Below are 12,380 nucleotides of genomic sequence, written 5' to 3' on the forward strand. Positions count from 1 at the left end.
GTCTAATTGTTTGGTAGCAATTGTTTGGTAGCAAATGGGAAAGAGAATGGATTGGGCCTTAGGGTGAGCAGTCAAAGGCCTGCCCTGGGAAAGAAAAAGAAGGAAGAGAATGGGAAGAAACCAGAATTGTATGAATTATGAAGAGGGATTAGGTAGTGTTTAGAACATGGCAGTTGTTCATGTGATGAACACTTGCCCAGGAATTCTTTTTTTAAAAAAAATTAAATTTATTGGAGTGACATTGGTTAATAAAATTACGCAGGTTTCAAGTGTACAATTTTATGATACATCATGTGTATATTGCATTGTGTGATAACCACCCAAAGTCCAATCATCTTCCATCACCATATATTTAACCTCCTTTACCTGTTATTATCTGTCCCCTCACCCTTCCCTCTGATAACCACCATACTGTTGTCTGTGTCTATGAATTTTTGTTAGTTTGTCTTGTTTGTTCATTTGTTACTTTCAGTTTCAAATCCCATGTATGAGTGAAATATAGTTTTTTTTTTAACCTTTTCTGGCTTATTTTACTTAGCATGATATTCTGAAGATCCATCCATGTTGTCACAAATGGCAATGTTTCATCTTTTCTTATAACTGAGTAGTATTCTATTATATGTATGTATCATGTTTTTATCCAATGATCTATAAAAGAACACTTTGGTTGTTTTCATGTTCGGCCACAGTGAAAATGCTGCAATGAACATAGGGGTACAACTCTTCAACTGATTTATCACTACCTCCGTGGGCTCTCTAGTGTAGGGAAATCTTTTCTTGATGTTTCTTGAAAACACTATCTACGTATTTCTCTCAGACCTTACAAATTTGGAAAATAGAAAAAGACTTCTTACCGCCCCCCCCCTCCATGAATCTTCACTCGATGGCACAGACCCAGAGAGCTAGTAGCTTACCTGGAGAGAAGGGGAGTTGGAAACACATGGAGAAACATCTAGTTATCCTTTATATAGCTACAATAAAGTCCACTCAGTTGGACCTTATTCTCTGAAAGTTAAGCTGTTCTTCCTGTGTGTTCCAACTGGTTAAGATTCAAGATGAATCTGTCTATCTAACTGAGAAATATGACATTTGAGGTGTAGAGTTTCAGCTCTCTGTCTCCAAAGTGAGAGGGATCTGTAACTCCCTTTTTAAAAACTCAGCTCAGTTTACAGGAGAGGGAAATGTATATGGGCCAAAGGTGGAATGGGAGCAGGAAAGCAGTGTGGTGAACTAAGGGTAGACACTGTGGCTTTCCAGAGGTTGATCGAAGGGCAGGGAAGGGAAGTGGAGGTTCTTGGCCTCAGTGTGCTGGGGGTTTAGATTCACTCCTATTCAGGGACCAGAAATTAGGTGATGGGTTTTATCCAGTGACCAATTGGACTGAGGCACCATATAAAGATGAGACATAGGGAAACAGTGTATTAGAAAAAAGTCTGCTAGAGAGCACAGGGAGACAAGGCAAAAAGAGATGGGAGGCTGCCTTGGCCTGGGTTCTGTGTATAAAAACAAAACAAGCAAACAGATAACTGCAAGTTGTCCTCTTTTTATGATATGGTGGCAGAGGGTCACTGGTTATATCACCTTGGCAAGTCCCTTTGCTTCACTGAGTCTTGATTTCTTTGCCTTGCAGATGAGGGACTTGTCTTTCCCGCTCTGTAGGCTGAGTCCTGAGCTAACAATCTCCAAGTTTCTTGCTGGAGAAAGCGAGGCTCTGGAAGAAGTGAATTATTTACTTAGCATTTTATTAAGAAAGCAGTTGCAGATTGTGGCATCTAAGCATTTACTTATTTATTTGTTTTACAAAGTCATAATTCTAATTTATCTCCAGATGCTACTTAAAAGAAACAGATGATAAAATCACCACCGTGAAACACTTTTAAAAAAATATTTTATTGATTTTTTTACAGAGAGGAAGGAAGAGAGATAGAAAGCTAGAAACAGCGATGAGAGAGAAACATTGACCAGCTGCCTCTTACACACAACCTACTGGGGATGTGCCCGCAACCAAGGTACATGCCCTTGATCGGAATTGAAACCGGGACCACTCAGTCCGCAGATTGATTATCTATCCACTGAACCAAACCGGTTTTGGCAACACTTTGAAACAGGAGGCAAAGGCCAATGACTTCGGTTGCTTAAACCAAGAAAAACAACAGAGGGCTCTTCAGTGAGAGTGAGGTGGGAGGAAGTACAAGCCAAATGTGGCCAATCTTTCCAGAGGGTGAGAAGAAGAGTGAGCAGAGGCCCGGTGGTGGACATAGTAGGCCAGTAGTCTCCCATCCAGGACAAGTGAAAGCACACCTGACTCTCCCGCCAGCTCCCTGGGCGTGCATGCCGTGGGAGAGCGGTTGTGCACAGCTTTGTTACCCTCCTCTGGATTGCTGCGATGAAGCTTAAAGGTTCGCATTGATAAAGTGAAAACAAATAACAAGAACAAAACACTTCATCTTGTGCTGCAGGTTCGCAAGCAGGGGGAGTGCTTCCAGGGTTCCAGTATTTGGTGATTGAGAAAACATTCTTGTTTACAGTGTCTGCCAACACACAGGCTCCCACCATACTTGGGGGAGAGGACCCCCGAAGTAAATGAACTTTGTGGCACTTTACACACAGTGACTCCAGTCCTCAAGGAAACCCAATTTGAAGTGCTGTAAACAGAGACGGAACCTGCTTTCCAGCCAGGATGCTGGGAAGCTGGATGTCCACATGCAAAACGAATCAAGCGGGACCCTTACCTAACCCTACATAGAAAATTTAACTCAAAGCGGGACAAGGACCTAAGGCCTAAACCAATAAAACTCCTAGAGGAAGTCATAGGACAAAAGATTCAAGTCATTGGGTTTGCAATAATTTTCATATCTAGTGTCTAAATATGACACTAATGGTACAGATAACAAAATACAGACAGATTGAACTTCAGGAAAATTAAAAAATTTGTGCATCAAAAAATACTATCCGCAGCCCAGCCTGTGTGGTTCAGTGGTTGAGCATTGACCTTTGAACCAGGAGGTCATAATTGGATTCCAGTTAGGGTACATGCCTGGGTTGCAGTCTTGATCTCTAGTAGAAGGCATGCAGGAAGGAGCTTATCAGTGATTCTCTCATCATTGATATTTCTCTCTCTCTCCCTCTCTCTTCCTCTCTGAAATCAATAAAAATATCTTTTAAAAACACACACATACCACTATTCTTAGAGTGAAAAGACAACCCACAAGATAGGAGAAAATATTTGTAAATTATGTATGTAATATGAGTTTAATATTCAGAATATAAAGAGAACTAGAACTCAACAAAAACACACATGCAATCTGATTCAAACATGGCCAAAGAACTTGAATAGACATTTCTGCAAAGAAAGTATACAACTGTCCAATAAGCACATAAAAAGATGCTCAACGTCACTAATCACTGAAGGAAATGCAAATCAAAACTGTGTGTGAGCCCTAACTGTTTTGGCTCAGTGGATAGAGTGTTGGCCTGCAGACTGAAGGGTCAAAATCATGAAGACAGAAAGTATAATAGTGGTTTCTAGGAGCTGGGGGCCGAGGAGAATGGGGAGTTATATTATTTAAAAGGTGTAGAATTTCAGTTTTACAAGATAATAAAGAGAGTTATGGGGATGATGGTGGTGATGGTTGCACAGCAAAGTGTGCATCGAACTGCACACTTAAAAATAAACAAGATGGCGACTTTTACATTATGTATATTTTAGAGAGGAGAGAGATATGGAGCACAAGGCTTTAACTCCAGCACTTGAAGGCACTTGGATAAGGGACAGAAGTGGGTTTACCAGGAACAATTCTAATTTCAAGCTACTGTACTTGATTGCTGCTCTGCCCGCACAGCTGTGGTCAGTGATTCATTAACTGGCCTCTATTGTTAAGCTTTGCCTTATTGCTTGGCTCCAGGCTCTCCTAATTCTGCCTGTGGATACTAGAAACGCACACCCAGGCCACCAGTGGTCAAGAAGGAATCTGCATCAATCCACCCCCTACCGTGGGGAGGCCAGGTCCACCAGAGCGTAAGCCCTAGTGCGGTGTGATTGTCAGGCACTGTGCTCACCCTGGCTCCAGTCCTCCCAGGAATGTCCTTAGGTTGAGCCTAGGCCTTGGCTGATTTTAGAGAAAAAGAAATGGAGGATTCCAGAGGTAAGCACTTTACTCATGTATCCTTCTATCTGCAATGCCTACCTACCCCCCTCCTGCCTGAGGAACGACCTCCTGGCCCCCATTACTCCCCCAGCTCCTTGTCACCTCCCCCAGGAGCCCTCGGGGTGCTCCTGTGATGTGATACACGTAGTTCCCCCCTTTTCTCCTGAGAGGGATTGAGATTGCCTGGGCAATCTTCATGTCCCTGCCACCTAGTGCAGCCTGGCCTAGGGAATGTTGTGAAATCCATGAATAAATGAGCGAATGGATGCATAAATGGATAAATAAACACTATTCTAAGGTAGTAAATCCGCAAATGAGGAATTCATCCTGGTTTGTGATTCCTTCGAATTTCTTATCAAGTCTCCCCTCTTTACAGCTATTAACAGCGCTAGCCTGATCCCAGCTGGGAAGGGTTCAGCTATCACGGAGACAATATTTAGAAGTTTTGCTTAGGTCCTGCTGGCTCCATCCCAGTCAATGCTTTTGAGCCTCATGCCAAAAAGTTCTTCAATGGCACAGTGTCTTGAGTTGGAACAGGGCAGTTTAAAGCATCTCGCTAGTTGGCAATTGTTTTCAGCCCTTCCATAATTAACTTCAGACTCATTAATTCTGTGTGCTCTTTAGGGAGACAGCAAGTCCTTTGCAGGTTGTGCTGGTTTCAGAAAAGGCTTTCTTTTCTTTTTTTCTTTCTTTATTTTTTTTTTATAGTAAGAAAGGTTTTGGTGGCCCCCAAGAGCTCTCTCCTTTTGTGGGTAAATAACTGGGCTGGAAGGCGTGCCCTGTAGAAAGAATGATAAAGGCCTTGCACCTGGGGCTTGGTTTGCGAGGTTCACTGGGGCAGTAACTGACTGCCCATCCACTGAAGTCACTCCAGGGAGGAGCACAGCTGTGCCTCTGAGACCTTAGCTGCTAGCAATGACCTGGAAAGGGGCAGGCTGAGGGAGGAGAGTCACTTGAAAGCTTCTGAGCTGTAGCTCCTTCTCATCTCAAACTTGGCCCTTTCTACTTGAAGGTGTTATTTTACTACCCGTGTCACGGCTGCACCTATGTCAGGACAAGAGGCTGCTGACCCGACAGCTAAAGTAACTGGGATGCAAGTTCACTTTGGCTGCTGGAAGGCTTACAGAGCCATTTCAAAGGGCTCACCATAGCGTTTCTTTAATTTGGCGCTGATGTTGTCCTTTCCAAGTGACCGTGGCCCACTCTATGGAGCAGGGCTGGACCACAGAGCTGGTTCACTGGTTTCACGTGGGCATGGCCTGTGCCAGGCTCTGTGGTCAGTGAGCTATTGGCATGAATCCCTGTGTCTTTGACACATGCAGGTAGATTGGGCTTCTGGTCCCAAATCTCTGTGATTATTGCTGGATCAGGCAAGGGCAGTACAGAGGGAAACAGGCAAAACAGCACTGCTTTCCAGCTGCAGGAAGAAAGAAATCTTGGTGCTGTGAGGTGTTTTGTTTTAAGTTAATTTCAGTGCCTTTTCTTCTGTAAACATGGTACTTCATTCCAGACCTGGGAGGGCATAAATTCACTCTTTTCACAAAGGTGAAAATGGGTCTGTTGACGTGAGAATGGGTGAGTGGTCGCCTGGGATGAAGCACAATTTCTCTTAAAGTGTGTTAGCTACACCCACTGCTTCCCAGTGAGACCCTGTATGATATATCCGGAGCAAAAGAGAAATACCAGAAGGATAAGAGCATTTAAAGCGTATGCATTGGGACAAGTCTTGGAAAGCTACCTGTGGGGAGAGAACACAGTTCTGAGGAGGCAGGATTGAGGGAGAGGAAGGGAGAGAGACCTGCACAGTTAGACCAGCTGGGGCGTGTGGCTTTGGAAACCTGTATCACATCTGCCACTGGGCTGAGCAGAGAAGGGTCAGTGGCAGCTTCCATGCCTTTCTGTCCACCCTTATACAACCATCTCACTCACTCTCAAAGCCGAACCCCTGTGTGGCCAGATATTTCCATGGTACCCACCGCACTCACGTTGCAAATTGCTCAGGAAATATTATTTATTCCATTTCTTAGGTGAGGAAACATGTGGAAAGGTGAACCAGCAGGCCCAAGGACACCCCCGTTAGTAAGGGGCCTTGAATTCAATCCCAAATCACTTGATGTCAAGTGGCATGCTTTCTCTGCATTCTGGTTCTAGGAACACTTCCTGCAATCATCTGCTGCCTTGCCATTATTCAACTTCCAGCAGAGTGTTCATACTGTCCCCCGTGACCCAGAAGTTTAGAACTATTCATGACTCTGAAAATCATACATCCCATGGCCATGGGAAAGCCAGCCGCCACTCTCCCAAAGAGGGGGGAGGTGCCAAGATGGGATGGCTGGGTTGGACCGGCTTATGCTTCTCCGGGGCTGGCCTGTAGCCGGGTAGTTGCAGGAGTCAATAGTTTTAGCTTTGTTCACTGGTGGTGGTAGTGGCGGTGATGGGGAGCTAGGGGACATGTGAGTTGACATGTATGGGGGACCTGCCACATTCACGCACGGCGCTCCCTTATGCTGCACGGTGGGAGGACCTAGGAGGGCAGATATTCTCTCTTCCAGCTCCTGGCAGTCTGTGGCCTACGTGTGCTGACTGGATGCATCTGCCTGGGATTTTGACGTGACTGGAGTGGCCCATGGTGCAGAGAGGGTCGGGGGTGACACAGCAGCAGCATGGAGCCATTGCCTGGTGGGGCAAGCATGGTGGCCAAGCAGAATGCCCCTGTGGGTGATCTTAGCTGGGCCTGGCTTGGCTCCTGTGGTTTGCAAGCCCGGATCCCCAGCCCTCCCTGAGAGGCTCTCTTACAATAGACTCTTTCTTCAATGATGGCCACTGCCGTTTGCATCTGAAAACCCAACTCTGCAGCCAAAAAGAGGTAGAATCAGGGTTCAAATTGGGTTTCTCCAGACATTATAAACCTTTTATGTGTTCTTCTATACCCCCCAAAAACCCAAGAGAAACTCAGTGAATGCCAGATCATGTCCAGTTTAAGCCTTCATGGGAAATAGATTTATGAGTAGATCAATGATTATATAGAATCTATATTATAGATCAATGGTGATCATATGCACACATATGTTATACACACACACACACACACACACACACACACACACACTAAATTGATTAGAAAGTTTTCATGAAAGAAATGAGCTAACCTTTATGTTGCTGGCATTTCCAAAGGAGGGAAGTGGACAGAACATTTTCTGAGTGGCTGTGGGCACAAGAGGCATGAGTAGGTGATAGAAGTGATGTGTTGGTTAAGAACAGATGGGGGTGTCAGGCAGATTGATTTCCATTCTAGGTCTACTATTTATTATTCCCTGTGACCTTGAATTAGTTATCTTCTTTGGACCTCAGTTTTCTTTTCTGCAGAATGGGGACAATAATAACTATTTTATAGAGATTCAAAGCAGCATTCAGTGCTTGGCTCATGGTAAGTGCTTAGTAAATGGGAGTTACTATTTTTATTTAAGAGTGTTGCCTAGTTCTCACAGCAGTGTTAGTAGTAGATGCTTATCCTTTCCTGAATAAGTTTAGGAATCTTAACTTGTTGGCATGGCCTCTTACCCCCTTCTAGAACGGGAATGTGGGAGTGGGCGAGGAGCAGAAGAGATGGGGGAAAAATCAAACTCTCTTTATATAGTTCTGTTTGAGCCTAAAGTGTCTTCTGGTTATCTGTTTTTGGGTCCATTATTGAACTGTTAGTCCATAGTGAACTCCACCTATTCATTTTACTTGCCATTATACTCAAGACAAACTTAGATTTAAAAGAGGCTGCTCTAAAGGAGGGTTCCTCAGCATTTTGTGATAAATCATGATACAATTCCCCTGACTGTGGTTGGCCGTGTTATCCCTGGCCTCCTGACATTCAAATGCAGATGCACCAGGCAAGGCCCACAGCTCTGAGCACCCCTGCAGAGCTAGCTCCTCCCCCTGGGGATGGTGCTCACCCCGTGTCCCAGGAACCACTGGGAGGTTCTCAATGGCACCATTCCCCAAGCAGCCCTTTACCAAGGAAGTGATGATGGTTTGGGGGAAGCAACTGAATCCACTTAGAAAACAAGTCAGTCAACACATATTCATTAATGAATACTCAGTAGTAGCTCATGTGGTATTCTACCACACAAAGTAACAAATACAAAATCTTCGCTAGGATTCTTCGCGTATAGCAGTCACTAAGAGAATTTTCAGGTCCCTTCTCCCTTTCTCATGCAAACTCTGTTTGTAGCTTGTAAAAACTTTTCACTTGAATTAACATGTAATTCTCACAATGATTTTAAGAGATGTGTATTGTTTTTCATGTCTGCTTAATAGAGGTGGAAATCTAGATTTTGGAATCAGAATTTTTATAGGATTGGGCTGTCTGAAATGGTAGAATAGGGGCTTCACCCCAAATCTTTTGACACCAATTCTATCTTCATTCATTCTCCATTTGTGGATCAGCTGCCCTGCGCTGCCTGAAAGGAACTCACACTGGTTAGGAGTGTCTTTCCTCTTTGCCTTCCTGTCTGAGACAGCACCATGCTTGTTTCTGGCCCTAATTAATGATCCATTCATACCCTAAGGCCAGAGGATGAATAGCTATATTCAGGTTTCTAATTTATGGTAATTTGCTTTGGAAACCAACCAGTTTCAGGTCTCCGTTTCAATCTGCCCACACAATTCCTAGCTCAACTGTCAAAAAATGATACGGAATGTGTAAATATTTTTATAAGACCCCAAAGAGGGCCATTCCAGGGGTTCATGAAATGAACTCTCTTTAGTCTGGAAAACAGGGAGGAAGCTGCCCCAGAGTCAATGCATGCCCAACGGTTATGTTTTTGTTTTTCGTTTGTTAGTGTTTGTTTTACAAGACACAGCTGGGTTTATTGCTCACCCTGGTAAGGGAGACGGCTACTTACACAGAGACTTGCTAACATCTTGAGGTGTGAGGGTAAAGTTGAGTTATTTATTGAGACTTTGAAGTCGGCTCTAATGCAAGCCTTTCACTGTGGTGCTTGATTTGGATTGTGTTATTGTTTTAAAGCTTGAGAAGTATTATCTGGAGAGGAAAGGCTTAAAAAGCCGTTCTAAAGTTTGGGGCTATTATCCAGGTCTTCCTTTGGTCACATTGTAACACAATTAGTCTCAAGACACCAGTGACATATATAGGAGCACTTGTGTGGCCACTTTGATGTTTCTTAGTTCACTATGACTTCCCAAATTAATCCCAAGACAAATCCTCCTTTCCTTCCCATACCTCCAAAGATGGAACTTTCTGGAAGCACCATCTATATATGACACAATAATAACCATAACAATCGAAATAATACTCATGGCCATCGTTTATTCGAGCATCATATAGATGACAATGGAGTAACCATACCAATCACAGCAATGCTTATTGCTAACATATGCTGACCCCCACTTTGTTCAGAGAACTGGGCTAAGTACTTTACATGATTCTTCCTATCAAGCTAGTAGGCCCCCTCACAATGCTGTGAGGTGGGTATGTTTTCTTCCTATTTATAAATTGGGGTAATGAGACTTACCAAGGAATCTTAATTTGTTGGCATGGCCTCTTATCTGCCGTTTGCATCTGAAAACCCAATTTGAATTCCTGGGACAAGGAGTTAAATAGTGCTGGCGCCAGCGTTCAAGCCAAGGTTATCTGAGCCTAAAGCCACTTGCTCTTAACTATTATGCTGCAGAAGCCCTCTCTCCTTTTAAAATTATGGTTTCTACAACTAACTTTCCTAAAGCAATGTCCAGATGTTTGCTCACCAGGGGAAAGCCTGACTCTCTCACTCCAGAACTCTCTTCTTTCAACCCAGAAGGAAGTTTGGCCTTTTACCCATGGGTGAGGCTGCCTCACTTTGTGCTGTTACAGCTGGCTTCCTGACTTCCCAGGGAAGCTCTCCAGGTAGAAAACGATTTCCTCAGTGACGGATCGCCCGCCTCCTGGTCCTTCCGCCAGAGTGAGTCCATAGCTTTGTGACTCTTGGTTTCATTTTTTAAAAATATATTTTTATTGATTTTAGATGTAAGGTTTGAGGTTCAGGAAATGGGAGTCAGGGACCAAGGCATGTTAAAAGAGCAAGTTTACTCCGCACTAATGAGCGAGATTCATTACGGAGGAGGGTAGAAAGACCAAGATTAAAGGAGGAGGAGGAGGAGGAGGAGGAGGAGGAGGAGGAGGAGGAGGAGGAGGAGGAGGAGAAGGAGGAGGAGGAGGAGGAGGAGGAGGAGGAGGACCCAGCTGGACTGCCTCTGGGGAGACAGCAACACCTGCAGCGGTGAACATGCCTTTAGAGGGGGGGAACGGGTAGGGGTGGGCCCCAGGGCACTCGGCAGGTGCTAATCCTCCTGCATGCTCCCTACTGGGGATCTAGCTGAAACCTGAGCATGTGCCCTGATTGGAATCAAACCAATCAAACTTCTTGCAGTCAGCCACTGAGCCACACCAGCTGGGTGTGACTCTTGCTTTCTTAAAGGTGTTTCTGTTGGTTCCCAATTGCTTGACTCTTGTTATGACAAATTAGTGATGAAGACACTTCCTTGGGCTAGAAGGAATGAATATTCAAATAAATAAGATAAAACCGTCAACATAAGAGGTGGCTGCCGTAGAGAGGGAGGACTTTGAGCAACTGGTTCATTTACGTCCCTGGCTTTTGGCAGACATATCTATCTGATTGTTCCTGGCAGATGAAAGTCTACCATTTTCAAAAGCTCCCTAGAGAAGGAGATTTCACTGTCCCTTGTAACTGTGCAGAACAGTTGGGTAATTATTTTCATAGCTAATCGAATACCTCCACCTGGCAATCTTGATTTTATTTCTAATTTTTCCCAGGAAGCTATGGGCAAAGGATTGCCCACCTAATAGAAGGGGTCACACTTGTTCTGCTTTCACATCTTAGGAACTGGGCCTGCAGTGGAGGAAAGGACTCACTGGCCTTCGTGGAAGTATGGAGGGTGAGGGGAGAAGTGAGCCCCAAACCCAAGCTCAAACATGGAGGCCAAGTCCTGGAGACCAGGAGTGGCCTTAGGACTTCTGGAGTTCCTGTACGTTCTGTTTGCTTAGCGAGTGCCTGTCTTCCCATTGTGAAAACACTTTATAAAGAAAGGTTTTGTGTACTTGCTTCCAGGGTAGCCAAGAGGAGGATGAGGGAGAGAATGGCCTTGAGGGGCTTCTCTGTCAGGAGAGGATGCAGGCTGCCTCCACCACCTGAAGGACAAAGAGATAAGAAGCATGGCGAGTGACCTAGGGTCTCAGAAAGGATCCTGACATTGAGCAGTGGAACCCATCAGAGTTGATATGAGTCCTACCACAATCTTGAACACACTCATGAACTGTGAGTCAAGTTCACGGCAGCCTGACACAGCCCTGGGAAAATCACACTTCCTCCCTAGTTGTGGCTTCTTCACTCTTTGTATTTTTATCTGTTCCAGGCAAAGAGTATAATTTTATTTTTTATATTTCAATTACAGTTTACATTTAATTTTATTTTGTATTAGTTTTAGGTGTACAGCATAGTAGTTAGACAATAATATACTTTGCAAAGTGATCCTCCTGATATTGCAAGTAGCCTCCTGGCACCACAATAGTTATTACAATATTATTGAGTATATTCCCTGTGCTGTACTTTACATCCCCATGACTATTTTGTAATTACTAATTTGTACTTCTTAATCCTTTCACCTTTTTTTCACCCAGTTCCCTAACCCAGTGGTCGGCAAACTGTGGCTTTCGAGCCACATGCGGCTCTTTGTCCCCTTGAGTGAGGTTCTTCCACAAAATAGCACATGTGGCATGAACGTATAGTACGATTGAAACTTCGTGGCCCATGTGCAGAAGTCGGTTTTCGGCCTGGGCGAAACTATTTTGAAGAAGTGATGTTAGAAGAAGTTTAAGTTTAAAAAATTTGGCTCTCAAAAGAAATTTCAATCCTTGTACTGTTGATAGTATTTGGCTCTGTTGACTGATGAGTTTGCCAACCACTACCCTAACCCTATTCCCCTGTAGCTACCCTTGGTCTGTTCTCTGTATCTGTGAGTCTGTTTCAAAAATAAGAGAAAAACACAAACTCTTTAGGCCTGGGAAGGAAAGAATGGAATATTAAGACTTCTGTTTCCGTTTCAGTGATACATGCAAGTATTTTCTGAGTTGCAACTTTAAAGGAAAAATTGTCCCAAACTCCATCTGGGACAGAATCCTGAGTGTGATGAAATTCACAACCTCCTTCTGGGAAGAAATTAGCA

The sequence above is a fragment of the Pipistrellus hanaki genome (genome assembly GCF_964339955.1).
Source record: "Pipistrellus hanaki genome assembly, chromosome: 7".
In the NCBI taxonomy this organism is placed as follows: domain Eukaryota; kingdom Metazoa; phylum Chordata; class Mammalia; order Chiroptera; family Vespertilionidae; genus Pipistrellus; species Pipistrellus hanaki.